The sequence below is a fragment of the Peromyscus maniculatus genome, chromosome 7, assembly GCF_049852395.1.
Source record: "Peromyscus maniculatus bairdii isolate BWxNUB_F1_BW_parent chromosome 7, HU_Pman_BW_mat_3.1, whole genome shotgun sequence".
Classification (NCBI taxonomy): Eukaryota; Metazoa; Chordata; class Mammalia; order Rodentia; family Cricetidae; genus Peromyscus; species Peromyscus maniculatus.
Window position 1 is genome coordinate 72,028,241 of NC_134858.1, and position 5,584 is coordinate 72,033,824.

A 5,584-nucleotide genomic window follows, 5' to 3' on the forward strand; every position below is an offset into this window, starting at 1 on the left:
GCCCTAGAAGCTAAACGTGGGGAACGAGTACTATACCTTCTTCAAAACTAAAATATGCCGAAGAGCCAGGCTGATCACCTGCACTGGATTATGGCATGCTGCCGCATTTCTCCAAATACCCTGCAGTCAGAGAAAGAAAGCCTCCTGATGAATGATGTCTCTGTCCTCTGTCCTATGCATTAGAGCTGGCTGCTCTCCCACAAACAAGGCCAAAATTGTAAGCAACTGGCACAGAGTCAGTGACAATATGTAAATTACTTGTAAAATATACTTAATCCCCTGTAATAAATGCTGTTTGAATTTTAATTTGCTAACAATATTTTAATGTGGTAATTGAGGTCATGAAGATGTGGCTAGAGATGAAGCCATTTGTAACTGTCAACTTGAAGAACACTGTGTTGTCCAGGTTCCTAAAAATATTCCCAGGAAATACAAGGGAAACACGTTGTTTGGGGTTGACTGTGAACAGACTCCAAATGGCAGAAAAAGACACTATACTGAGGAACTGTAGCAGGTCTTGGAAAGAAATTGTCAAAGCCTTTTGATAACTTAAACATCTTTACTTAGAGCATGGGCCCTCAAACTACATAGAAACTATCTTTTTTAAAAAAATATTTATTTATTTACTTATTTATTTATTTATTTATTTATTTATTTATTTATTTATTTATTATGTATACAGTGTTCTGTCTGCATGTATGTCTGCAGGCCAGAAGAGGGCACGAGATCTCATTACAGATGGTTGTGAGCCACCATGTGGTTGCTGGGAATTGAACTCAAGACCTCTGGAAGAGCAGTCAGTGCTCTTAAACTCTGAGTCATCTCTCCAGCCCCTCTAGAAATCATCTTTTTTGTTATTTTTATATTGTTGGTAGGTTGGTAGACTAGCTGGTTGTTAGGTTGAATGGTTGTTTTTTGAGACTGGGTCTCATGAAGTTCAGACTAGCCTTGAACTTTCCATGTAACAGGATGACCTTGAACTCCTGATCTTCCTGCTACCACTACCCAAGTGCTGGGATTACAGGCTTCTTGTAATCATGGTAGTAGAAACTACCATGCCTGGCTTATTCACTGCCATGGCTGGAACCCAGGATTTTATGTGTTCCAGGAAAGCACTCTATGAACTGAGCTACATCTCTGGGCATTTTCCTGCTGAAGTAAAATCATCATTAAAACATATGGTCCCATATCTTTTAACAGTTTGAGGCAACACCTAATCTCATAGCTTTCGTAGTTAATCAAGTCTGCTTCCCAGAAGAGGGCATTCGCTGTGGGTTGCTCAACCCACTCTCCTTTTCGGTTGCACTCTCTCAGACCATCGGTTTCAGGACCATTGGAACTGACCCTCCAGTGTAAAGCAGTTTTGGTTTGTTTCTTTGATGCTGAAGAGTGAGGAATGTGCTACAAGTTTGCACTGACTGACTTTATGATTACTATTGTCCAGCTACTGCCCCAGGCTAGCCTTCATCCTCCATCTCTCCTTAAAACATGGAGTTCAGTTAGTGTTCCTGCACATAAGGCCTGCCCTGGAATGGTTGCTGTACTCAGCAGCTATTTTGGGGAATAGAGTTTTGACTAGAGCTGGGAGTTTGTGGCCCCCTTCTCTTCCTCCATGCTGGGATTTCGCGTGGCTTGAGCTTCTGTAGGTCTTGTGCATGTTGTTATAGTCTCAGTGAGTTCATTTGTACATATGCCTTGTTGTGTCTAGAAAATGCTGTTTCCTTAAAGCCTTGCACCACCTCTGGCTCTTACTACTGCATCTCTACCCAGTCTTCTACATGGATCCCTGAGCCTTGAGGGGAGGGATACGGTAAAGATATACCATTTGGGATGCACACCAAAGTCTCTCACTCTCTGCATTTGAGTCTCTTGGCAAAGGACTCGAAAAGATGTGACTTGTTCCTCTTACTGAAGGATTTACTTGGTAACATATGGTGCCTATATGGGGTATTGTCTCCCCTATTATATGGCAACTACATTTGAATTCCCCCCTCTCTTTCTGTGTGCATGTGCATGTGCATATGCATGTGTGTGTATGTGTGTGTGTGTGTGTGTGTGTGCATGCTGTAGGATAATACTCTTGTACACTGTAAAGATTTGTCACTTGAATTGGTTTAATAAAATGCTGATTGGCCAGTAGCCAGGTGGGAAGTATATGTGGGGCGACCAGACTAGGAGAATTCTGGGAAGAGGAAGGGCGGAGTCAGGAGTCTGGATTATGTATGTTATTGTGTTGTCTTTGAATTGTTTGACTGCTGAGGAAGGAGCAACAGCTCTAAGAGACATTTGATTATAAATGTTGCTAGATTAATCCAACATATATATTTTGAAAAAGTTTTGACTTCAAAACTCAAGTCAAAAGATATGTTACTTTGGAGAAGAGGTTATGCTTTTATTCCCACGGGGAATGAGAAGCTGTGGGTTCATTCTGTGTTAAGAAAATCAAATTTGATTGAGGAAGACCTCCTGAAAAATCTTCAATAGGAACAGATGGCCCAGATGATTCAATGTTCAGTTTGCCTCTGTTGCAGTTTCCTCTGAGTTCTGCATCTAGAAAGGCTTCAAGGCTGCTAGCTGAGATGATCCAGCCTCACAGACTACTCCAGTCAGGACTTGACCATAATCCTAAATTTTCTCAGGGTCCCCAAAAGATTAATAGCACCCCTATCCCAGCACGAAGTAGCCTAGAAAACTATGCCCACATTCCCAAAAAATGGATTATGGATGTTTGTCTTTATTCAGGGGGGTTGGTTACAAATTGTTACCGGTCATAGTCAATCTCTTTCTAAAAGAAGAAATGGAGATAGAATATAGAAATTATGGGGGCAAAGTGTAGATTATTAAATCTATTTTAATAAAAAAACAACTGTTAATCTTATATATTTTATACCAGTATGGATTTTATTTTATTGATACAAATCTAAAGTTAATTTTGCTATACTGTATGTATATTTCTCCTATTGTTTAGGGTATTATGTTTATGCACCTCATTTTAAAATGTAATATATAATTAAGAAATAATTATTAATAGTCATCTATAATAGCAAACCTATAGTCATGTTAGGTATGTTTTCAAGGTCATACAGAGATATATTTCAGATAGATAGGCAATCTTCAAACACTTCAAAGGCATACAGAATATGGCATTTAAAATGTTTTTTTTTTCAAGAGAATTAAATCATTTACTGATTACACATGATAATGGATGATACACAAGCTTCCTTCCCATCTGTTATTTTATCTGATACCATCATTCAATTTTGATACTGCATATGGTATGTCAACAAACATTTTATTATAACCAAACCTTGACTTTGCTTGGATGACCCTTTTAATAGTAAAACTCATTGAAGTCACAACAGTAACTAACAGTTTAACTACACCAAGGTTTTTGAAGACAATGACTTCTCCACCCAAGCAATTATAAATAAATCCCAAATGGAACTTGGCAACACCTTGAAGGAATTCTAACTTCACACTGTTGGGGAAATTTACCAAGATGGCTTCAGAGTAGACTAAATTTACACAGCACATTTAAAAAAAGAAAGAAAAGAAAAGAAAAAAAAGAAAAGAAAAGAAAAGAAGGAAAGAAAAAGATACATTTATTCAGCGTCATGATCAGGCTATTTCATTTGGCAATCAACAGCATGAGTAAAAAGAGGTCTACAGTAAAATCCTTTGTTGGAATGCTTTATGAAACTAAACTGTTGTACAATTAGTCACAAAAATACAGTCCTGGAGTTTTTTGTCCATACACATGAGTATTGTCTAAAACATGTCTTCTTTGTAGCAACTAGGCCCTGCCACCACTGTGCTTGGCTGAGTTCACAAATCTGCTGTAAACTGTAGCTTCCCTGTCACCTCTCTGGCTCTCCTCTCCTGCTAAGCTTTGTTTCCTGGCTCTAATTAGAACCTCCTTCCACTGCCAAAGCTGCTGCTGCTGCTGGAACCACCACAGCCACCTTGGCTTCGTGGTTTAGCAAAGTACTGGCCACCGCCATAAGGGCCAGAACTTCTGCCTCCAAAGTTTCCTCCCTTCATTGGTCCAAAATTCGAAGACTGATTGTTGTAATTGCCAAAATCACTGTAGCTTCCACCACCTCCAAAATTGCTTCCATCATTACCAAATCCATTATAGCCATCCCCACTGCCACCATATCCACCACCACTACAACTGCCACTGAAGCCACTACGAGCACTGAAGTCCCCCCACTCAACCAAAATTGTCATTGCCACCAAAACTGCCTCCACGACCACCACCAAAGTTTCCGGAACCACTTCGACCTCTTTCGCTGGACGAAGCACTAGCCATCTCCTGCTTTGACGGGGCTTTTCTGACTTCACAGTTGTGGCCATTCACAGTATGGTATTTCTGAGTAACAATCTTGTCCACAGAGTCATGGTCATCCAAGGTGACAAAAGCAAACCCCCTCTTTTTTCCACTGCCCCTGTCAGTCACTTCACAGCATTTCAATCACTTCAGTTTTTCCATACTGCTCAAAATAATCTCGCAGGTGGTGTTCTTCAGTGTCTTCTTTAATACCACCAACAAAGATCTTTTTCACAGTTAAGTAGGCACCCGGTCTCTGAGGATCTTCTCTTGACACAGCTCTCTTAGGTTCCACAACTCTTCCATCCACCTTGTGTGGTCTTGCACTCATAGCAGCATCCCCTTCCTCCACAGTGAATGGCGTATGTGACGAACCCAGAGTCCCTGGATCACTTGGTGTTTGGATCTCTCATGACCACACAGTCCATAGGTGTTCCCCATTGCTCCTCAGGCTCTCAGCCCTCCAATGAAGAGCTTCCACAGCTGTTCCGGCTCTGTGGGAGACTCCGACTTAGACATGACCTTCAGCGATGCTTCCTCAGGCATGTCAACAGGCAGAAAGCTTAAAATGTTTTAATAACTTAGGTTTTTCATGACAATGAGACACATCAGCTCCTGGCAGCAGCAATTACTTCAGAGGATGATGGGCATCGAAGAAACTCCACATGGAATTTGTTTTCTTTATGGCCAAAGCTAGCCATGTGGGAAAAGAAAGTGCCCTTGACTCAACTGCTGACAGTATGTTGTACAAACTGGACAAGCAGGACACAAGAGAAAGTGACTGCAGAACTCTGCCAAGACAAGGTGGGACAGTTCTTCAAAAATCCTCTTCACAAATAAGCCTGTCAGATATGCTAGGCCTATAGGCCGAAGATGGATGCCCCAACATTGCAGAGGAACTTTGGGTGACTGTCCAGGCAGCCTGATGGCCCTGTCATTAGGTAACATTATATCCTTCTGGGGTCTTTGGTGGAGTTGAAGAATAAAATAGTTATAATTATAGTTTTCCTTAGTTATAACAGAAAGTAAACTAGATACAAAACTTTAGACTCACCAAGATAGATAATCAAGGATTTTCTCCAATTTTGTCAAATGCAAATGGATTGGATGTTGTTACTGTAATTCTTACTTAATAATTGTTTTTTTGTTTTACTATATTAAGGTTAAAACCTTGCTTTTTAATTGGACAAAAAAGGGGGGAAGGAATGCTGTGGAATAATGCTCTTGTATACTATAAAGATTTGTCACTCGAAT

General features: G+C 40.4%; 1 pseudogene; it reads right to left on the bottom strand.

Moving 5' to 3' along the window:
* Positions 1–3,869: 3,869 nt before the first annotated feature.
* On the bottom strand, positions 3,870–4,849 carry LOC102916783 (heterogeneous nuclear ribonucleoprotein A1-like; annotated as a pseudogene).
* Between the last annotated feature and the right edge of the window lie 735 nt (positions 4,850–5,584).